The sequence below is a fragment of the Lepisma saccharinum genome, chromosome 3 (assembly GCF_977018435.1).
Source record: "Lepisma saccharinum chromosome 3, izLepSacc3.1, whole genome shotgun sequence".
NCBI classification, from domain to species: domain Eukaryota; kingdom Metazoa; phylum Arthropoda; class Insecta; order Zygentoma; family Lepismatidae; genus Lepisma; species Lepisma saccharinum.
In genome coordinates this window covers 114,703,888-114,713,478 of record NC_139231.1, presented here as the reverse complement: position 1 = coordinate 114,713,478, position 9,591 = coordinate 114,703,888, and positions in this window count along the sequence as shown.

The following is a 9,591-nucleotide window of genomic DNA, read 5'->3' as shown; positions in this document are numbered from 1 at the left end:
GCAAGTAATTCTAAGGAAGAATTCATTTCTGAAGTTATGTTCTATACATGTGTGTGTAATCACCCATTTTTCAAAACTGCTAAAGAGATAGGTTTGGAAGTTAGCAAAGAGAAAACTAAATATATGCTTACAGACCGAAACCAAGTGTTAGGTAATAACCAAAATCTAATTATTGATATCTCGTTTGAACCAGTTTCCAAATTCAAATACTTAGGAGTAATATTAACAAATGCAAATTATATTAAAGAGGAAATAAAAAGTAGGCTTAATTCAGGAAATGCATGTTACTTCTCTCTTCATAAACTTTTGTCTTCTCGTTTAATATCTACGAAACTAAAAGTTAAAATATACAAAACCGTAATTTTGCCTGTAGTATTATATGGATGTGAAACTTGGTTCCTTACATTGCATTGAAAGAGGAACATAAATTGAGAGTATTTGAAAATAAGATCCTTAGAAAAATATTTGGACCTAAAAGGGATGAGGAGACAGGTGAGTGGAGAAGGTTACATAATTTAGAAGTACATAATTTGTATTCAAGTCCAGATATTATTCGAATAATTAAATCAAGAAGACTTAGCCTGCCCACCTATGTGGCACAAATGGGAGCGGAAAGAGGAGTTCACAGGATTCTTGTTGGAAAACCTGATGGTAAGAGACCTGTAGGAAGGCCAAGACGAAGATGGAGGGACAACATTGAGATGGATTTAAAGGAAATCAGCAGGGATGGAAAAGAGTATATAGGTCTTGCTCAAGGTAGGGACAGATGGAAGGCCTGTGTTGCTGCAGCCATGAACCTTCAGGTTTAAGAAGGCTAGAGAGTTAGTAAACACCCAATGCCATGGAATTGCCCAGTGCTCAAAAAATCTTCTTGAGAGCTAGGTGCCAACTCTGAAAATCAGGTGCCACCTAGTAGCAATTGTGCATACTATAAGAAGCTGAGCATCACCAAATTCAAAACATGTCTAAATCATGCGAGCGTTTTATGAAGTGCTTGCCAAGAGAGAGGAAGGGACAAAGAGTAAGAAATTGTTACTGATTCTGTAGAATGTTCACAAAGTTGATTAAAAAAAAATCATTTACACTACTGTAAATTGAACTTATAATCTTCAAAATTTCATATGTGCAAATTTAAAAAAACTGCAATATTACAGCATAACATCAGTTGCCATGGTGACCTGACGACCTGAATTTTTCGAGCCCTGGTATTGCCTTATTATCTACATGTTGAAAGAATTATCTTCCACTATTAGTATGTCAATAGGGTTGCCAACATCCTATGTATAAGAGGTGCCACTCACACATTGAAAATTTGGCTAAATATGCTCTATAAATCTGTGTGAAAAGTTTTGATTGCTATTGGAAAATATCCAACAATGGTGTAATAAATAGCTAGCAATAATAACAGGGTGGCGACAGACCTGGAAAACCGGGAAAAGTCAAGGAATTTGAGGGGTCAAAAAAGTCAGGGAATTTCGTCTTCATTGCCTTTTTGAAATTTATTTATTTATTTAAAGATATCGTTATGGAACTCTTCACGGGAACAGGAAATCTCGTTCGTACGTTTCGGCCTCAAATTTTAGGCCCCTTTTATGCGCAACACAACCACGTCGCCAGAAACCAGTGATGGCAGGAGGGGAGAGAGAGAGAAATTTCTCTCGCCCTGGCTTCTCGGCGGGAATTTTAAATTCGAACACTCTTTGGAGGAAAATTGTTATAACTCGGGCACTATGGGAGCAATCTACTTCGGATAACTTTTGTTTTTCAGCTAAAACATCAGCGCATGCAACCGTGTACAATTCAGAACGCCGGACCAAGGAAGAGGAGTTTGGGGGCACAACCACCGAATTTCAATGGAAAAAACAAAAATCTGGAATTTGCCCCTTCTTCCCCCGCTATTTTGGGGAGAGGGCGCAAACTTTAGTATTCTTGTCAAAGAATGGACATTTCTCAAGAGAACTTAACATGTTTGATGTTCTTGGGTGCCATACAAGTTGAGTAATGAGCCAAAACGTGATATTTTTTTTTTTACGAAAAATAGGTAATTTGCATTTTTGGAGGAAAATTGTTATAACTCTGGCACTATGGGATCAATCTACTTCGGATAAGTTTTGTTTTGCAGATAGAACATCAGAGTATGCAACCGTGTACAATTCAGAACGCCGGACGGAGGAAGAGGGGCTTGGTGGGGGGGGGGGGGACATGGGATTTCAATGAAAGAAAAATCAAAATCTGGAGTTTGCCCCCTCTTCTCCCGTTATTTTGGGGAGAAGGCGCAAACCTTAGTATTCTCTTCAAAGAATGGACGTTTCCAAAGAGAATGAAACATGTTTCTTGTTCTTGGGTGCCACACAAGTAGAATAATAAGCCAAAATGTGAAACTGTTTTTTACGAAAAATAGGTAATTTGCATATTGCTCAGAAAATTGTTATAACTAATAATAATTCCCTTTATTACATTATTACTTTACATACTGAATTTGCATTATCATATAATTTAGACAATTATCAACTATAAACAACAATCATACACAAATATACAGCTATTCAATACATGTAATAAGGGGGGAACCCCCGAAGTAAGCCCGGCTCCTCCCGCCTACATTCGAGGGTATGGTCTTATTGTCCTGGTTCCTAAAAATATACCAGGACGTCAGTTGCTCCGAATTTGACGGTTCCCCCGACTTTATTTCCTCTATTTATTACTATTTGCATTTTAAAATAGGTATAATAATAATAAATTGTAATGTTATACAGGGAATATATACATGATATAATTGATGTATACAATACTTTATGTGATATTATTTCTGTTCTGGAATCCAGAACAGATGACATGACATTACATTACATAACAATATTAATATTATTATTTTAACAACATCATGAAGAACATCCTCAATAACATTCTCGATAACGTTTCCCTGGCAGTGAGACAAGCATGCATAATATTGGAGTCGCAGAAGATTCCGTTCCGGCATTCCAGAGCGGTTTGATGTACAAGATTATTTTCCTCATCAAATCCACAGAGCCCAACTCACAAGTCCAGAACCCCAGTCTGGCATACCAGAGCAGGGAGCCCAAAGAAAGGCCGCATCCTGCACCCACACTGATTGCTATTCATTAATTAGAAAGAAGAGATAACATTAAAATTTTGGAGTGTGATATTTGTATTTGTATTTGAATTCTTTAGGGTCGTTACCGCCGCATGCACAACTGCTGATCTGGCACACGTCCATGCAAGAGTGCAGCGCCTGCATTCCAGGGAGGGGACAAGGGATCATGACGGACAAGGAGCAATGTCCGTGTGAAGAACGATGCTTTATTGTCGTTGCTTCTCTACATTATAAAATGGCATCCTATCACGCCCGTCTCACTACCAGGGGTCATAACTTTTTGTTTTATTACATTATTATTTAATTATTTAATCAATGTAACGGGAGTGATTAATGTTTATGAAACTAAAAATATCCCTTTATTACCTTCACCTGTTAAAATTATATATGTTTAAAGTACAAGAAATATAAACATTAATATATTACATAAGAAAAATAGAATATGTTTAACCATGCTAAGCGTACAACTTGTGTAAGTTAATTGAACGCAATGAACATATTAGATGTTGTTAAATTATAATCTTAAATTGTAATTCTAATCTCAGTCCCGAGCTCAACTTCCAGGGAGTCCACTGGCTTCCAGCGGTGATTCATTTATTTGATCTAATTTGATCAGATAAGCTTTCTTAAGTAAATTAAAAATCTCCAGAAGGGAAGCTCCCGGGATGTCAGTTTCTTGTTTTGGGATTTTTTTTTTTTTTTTTTAATTAATTTTTTAAATTTGTTTCTTTAGCATTTTTTGGTCCTCCCTGGGGATCGAGCTGAGATCATTTACTTAACACTGCTGTTCCTCCTAACGCCGTTCCATCCGTCTCATGTACTTCCTGTGTCGCTCCCCAGGCGTGCGGGGTGGGTGGATTCTTCTTCTCTCGGCCGCCTCCTTCGTCCAGCGGCGACATCGCAGCAGCGACGCCCCGACGCACCCTCCGGCGACTCCTCTTCGGGGAGGGGCTCGGGAGGGGGCGCAGGGATTCCTCTCCTCGGATTCCTTCTTGGTGTTTCGGCGGGGGCTGGGCGGGGCAGGGGGGCAAAAGGTCGCCGGCGATTATCTCGCATGAATATCTTCAGCTCCGCATGGGACACCGTGTCTGCCAGAGCATTTAGTTTATCAAAATGTGGACTCCTTAGCAGATTGTAGACGTCCGTGTGGGGAAGTTCCCGCCTCGCTGCGATGATAATTTCGTCCGAAGCTTGGCAGAAAAATACCTTGTGCTCTGGGGTGTCGATTTCCGTTGTGCAGGACCTGCAGAGATCGTTGTCTCGTCTCTCCGTTTTTAAAAGATGGGTGCCGTATGGGCCGTGAGAAAATGGATCAAGCCCCTTGAGAACCCCTTGTTTTTATGCACCAAAGGCTCGTTCGTGTTCGGCATGAACTGGTAGAGTCTCCTACCCTTCTCGGAAGAGCTCCATTCCCTCTGCCAATCCTCTCTTACTCTATGCTTTATGTCACGGAATGTTGGGTAGAAGTTTCCTAGGATCTCGGTTATCTTTCTTTCGTTGCCCTTCCTGAAAAAGTAGGAAAGGGCCCGGAGCTTTATAATGTAATCCAACGGCAAGGTGCCCGTTACTGTGAGCAAGGCTTCGGTAGATGTTGTTCTGAACGCACCGGTTAGCCTGAGCAGAACCTTTCTCTGCGACGATCTGAGTCTATACACGTATGTCGATTTCCCCAGGGATGTCGATGCCCACGCAGATGCACCATACGATACTATCGAGTCATAAATGGAGACCAAGTACGTTTTCCAGGTTGAGGGTGGCAGATGGAATTTGTTGGAGGCTAACTCTGGAACTATGGGAGAAATCTACTTCGAATAAGTTTTGTTTTGCAGCTAAAACATCAGAGCATGCAAACGTGTACAATTTAGAACGCCGAACCGAGGAAGGGGGGTTTTGAGGGCGCGACCCCCGAATTTCAATGAAAAAACCATAAAAATCTGGAGAAGTCGCGAACTTTAGTATTATTTTCAAAGAATGGACATTTATCAAGAGAACGTAACATGTTTCATGTTCTTGGGTGCCATACAAGTTGAATAATAAGCCAAAATGTGATTTTTTTAACGAAAAATAGGGAGTTTGCATTTTTGGAGGAAAATTGTTATAATTCGGGCACTATGGGATCAATCTACTTCGGATGAGTTTTGTTTTGCAGATAGAACACCGTGTACAATTCAGAACGCCGGACGGAGGAAGAGGGGCTTGGTGGGGGGGGGGGGGGGCGACATGGGATTTCAATGAAAGAAAAATCAAAATCTGGAGTTTGCCCCCTCTTCTCCCGTTATTTTGGGGAGAAGGCGCAAACCTTAGTATTCTCTTCAAAGAATGGACGTTTCCAAAGAGAATGAAACATGTTTCTTGTTCTTGGGTGCCACACAAGTAGAATAATAAGCCAAAATGTGAAACTGTTTTTTACGAAAAATAGGTAATTTGCATATTGCTCAGAAAATTGTTATAACTCTGGAACTATGGGAGAAATCTACTTCGAATAAGTTTTGTTTTGCAGTTAAAACATCAGAGCATGCAAACGTGTACAATTTAGAACGCCGAACCGAGGAAGGGGGTTTTGGGGGCGCGACCCCCGAATTTCAATGAAAAAACCATAAAAATCTGGAGAAGCCGCGAACTTTAGTATTATTTTCAAAGAATGGACATTTATCAAGAGAACGTAACATGTTTCATGTTCTTGGGTGCCATACAAGTTGAATAATAAGCCAAAATGTGATTTTTTTTTGAACGAAAAATAGGGAGTTTGCATTTTTGGAGGAAAATTGTTATAACTCGGGCACTATGGGATCAATCTACTTCGGATAAGTTTTGTTTTGCAGATAGAACATCAGAGTATGCAACCGTGTACAATTCAGAGTGCCGGACGGAGGAAGGGAGGTTTGGGGCGTGACCACCGAATTTCAATGAAAAAAACAAAAATCTGGAGTTTGCCCCCTCTTCTCACGCTATTTTGGGGAGAATGCGCAAACCTTTGTATTCTTTTCAAACAATGGACGTTTCCATCCAAAGAGATTGAAACATGTTTCATGTTCCTGGGTGCCATACAAGTTGAATAATGAGCCAAAATGTGAAACTCTGTTCGGAAATGTGGCATGGATATATTGCAGAGGGGGGGAGGGGGGGGGGAGGTTGGTCATCAATATGAATTTCCCAGGCTTGCTCCAGACCTGTGTCAGAGTTTCCACCCAAACATAAGAGTATGAAGGTCCAGAAAGCACATTCATTTCGTAATCAGCACCATGATACCATATGGTATCATCGGGCGAGTACGACCTTACTCTGATGATACCTTACGGTATCATCGGGGCAGGCCCGTAGCTAGAGGGGGGGCAACTGCCCCCCCTGAGACCATGCCTTGCCCCCCGCCTGTGAAAAATATAGAACACATTACTATCTGGAATTCTGACTGTTCTTTACAATTATATCCTATATTGCTCTAGGAACTTAACAAAGGCACTTATGCATTTGGTGATTTATTAAGGAACGTGTGTTGGATTCCATAATGTCCTACCAGAATTGGGAAAAAAAATCTTTCCATATTCAGATTTTGGAAAATGATTTCACTATTTTCACTATCTAGACATTCTGAGTGACCTTATATTATTAAAGATGCGTAATGTGTTTGGATATGTTTTCTTGAATGTATTTTTATGGAGTTTGAACTGCTCAATTTTTTGTTTCCCACATCTACCTTTTGCTAATACTGATACATGTGGTAGAGATAGGGAGAGAGAGAGAGAGAGTGGATATTTTATTTTATTTACTTAACGTCTCTTTTCTGCCACTTCTAGTTAATCGTGACGATGAGAACGAGTGATGATATGAAATTGATTTAGAGGCACTCATAAACAACATCTATGCCCAGGCTGAGGTTTTCAAAGCGACCGACCCCTGACGTCGCAGTGCGTTGTACCCCACCATGAAAGTCGGCTAGTTTGGTTTGGTTTGAGTTGATGTTTTAAGTCCACTTTATGGACAGTAAGGCTAATCGGGACTGGACCTACAGTTTAAAGTGGGATCCGAACCACTTGTGCCTCCACCGGGTATCGAACCCGGGACCCCTCGATTACAAGGCAATGACGCTACCACTGCGCCATGGGGTAGGCCCGAAAGTCGGCTAGTGAAAGATGTAGGACAGATTACTGGGTCAGTTATCAAACATGACGAAAATGTGATAGTGTTTCACATTTATTATTTCTGTTAGAAAGCAATAAAAATTGTGGTGTGATGTCGGTTACACCAGGTATCTTTTGGAGTGTAAAAGAAAAGGTTCTACGAAAGTTTTTCAATACACCTCTCATTTTCAAAATCATTGAAAATACTTTCCACCACTTCTTCAACCTTCAAAACCATTCGTCGAACCAACTCTTCCATATTTCCTGAGGGAAGTGGGTACACTCGTCATCCCACGCCCTTAGAAGGTTCTCTTAATATGAAAACCTATTCCTTTTAGCCTGTTATTGACGTGAGGAAACAGTGCAGAGTCACATGGCGAGGTCTGCACCGTAGGGAGGATGCTCCAGCACTTTCAGTCCCGTAGGTGCAAAATACTCGATACCAACTAAGCGTCTGCCTTCGAACGTGGACGAGTATTTTTGAGAGCTTGAACTACTTGGGCAGCCCTCCTCGGTGTACCACTTCACGGTGACGGTCTTCTGTGTTAATAGCACCACGTGCTCCACAACTCCTCTTACAGTATAGGCGAACATCATCCTCTTCTTTACTGATCGAGATTCTTGCACAGACACTGGCATAGGCGTGAGCAGACCTTCTCATTAGGGGGGCAAAAGCCTTGATGAAAGTTCAGTCGGGAAAGAAAATCCTCATTTTATTCTCTGTTTAGTTTCATTGCATTGGTGGGTATATAGAATGCAGTAACATAGAGGAATCATAACGAATAAATAAATTATCTGTGAAATATGCTGCCCTCCTTTTCCTTCAAATAATTGTGTTCATACATTTAAGACAAAATGGTTTGGCAGTAAGAGTGTGAAGTACTTAGTTATAACTTATTTCTCTGGTAATTTACAATGCATTAGAGAAAATAATAAAATTGCGAGCGAAGCGAGCAAGAAATCTTTTACATCCAAATTTTTGCAAATTGAAAACAATATTGATTTAATATGGCACTAAAAATTCCATGGGGCGCCATGGCATTCTCTTTTACCTTTTTTTTTTCATTTAGATCGTTCGGCACCCAAGGCCAACTCCCGCCGCCCAATAGCTACGGCTCTGAACTTAACAAAACTGCAATAAAAGCAGACATTGCGAGCGAAGCGATCAAGAAAATTTTACGAATTGTATTTTTATCTCTATAAAATTTGATATCGAGGGGGCAATTGCTCCTTTGTGTCCCCCTGCAGGTGGTCTTGGCCGCCTGGAAGAAATAATGCAAGAAAGAGTATCTTGAGTATCATTTTGTCCTGTTACTCTTAGATTCTCCTAGTCTTGCTTTCTTTAACCTCAATGTTTGTCCCCCTAGAATTGATTTCTGTTCAAGGTTGGGGAGGGGCAATGCCCGTTGCCCCCTGTGGTTGCGCCACTGCACCCTCTTCCCCCGTAGTGCTTTGAACTTTAATCGCTTGAAAATACTTGATTTTCTTTAAGAGTCTAATGTCGTCTAATATGGGTGATAAGATTCCTGTACACTAAATTTCTAGGTGAAAGTATAATAATGTAGGAACATGGAAGGGGGGGGCAAAGCCACCCCTCCCCTTAGAAAAATGAATGTCAACCTAAAATAATATATTTAACACGTGTAATTTGATTTTTCATAGTAATTTACATTAATGCGATGATTTAAAATGCAAATGGTGTTTTTTGGGGGGCAAATATGATATGCAACATGGGTGTGTGATATGATAAATGTATTTTATAAAGGAAAGGGTAAGTGTTGACTTCCTGTTGGCATGCTATCATTTCAATGGTATTCTATTGCTTTTAGAATATTTAGCGGAAGTAAAAATAAATGCCATTTGCAACCGTGAAGCTAATTGGGATTGCATACATTAAGGATGGCAGATGATGCCATTTTTCGATGGCTTGTATTGCAGCATCGAAACAAGAACTGGACGAGCAAATATAAGAAAAGTTGTTCGCCTTGATGTCCTCTACACACTGTGAAAATTGCCCTGCGTATATAGGTTCAAGAAAATGACGCTGCGTTGCCAGAGGTCCTGGATTCGAATCCCGGTTTGGACATGGATGTTTGTGTTTGTTCAAAAATGTGAAAAATGACAACCTGAGAAAAGTGAATAACAGGGCATACTACCGCTTAGGGGTATTCCTTTAAAAAATAAAAAAAGTCGGTACGGCGTTTGTATGCCACGTGGGAGACCGGGGTTCAATTCCTGGGGTGGGTGATCTAAGATCGGAATTTTTCCTGTCTTGTCCCTCATAAAACAGCTCTGGGGCTCATCCAGCCTCAAATCAATGGGTACCTGGGGGTAACCCTGGGGAGTAAAGGCTGCCGG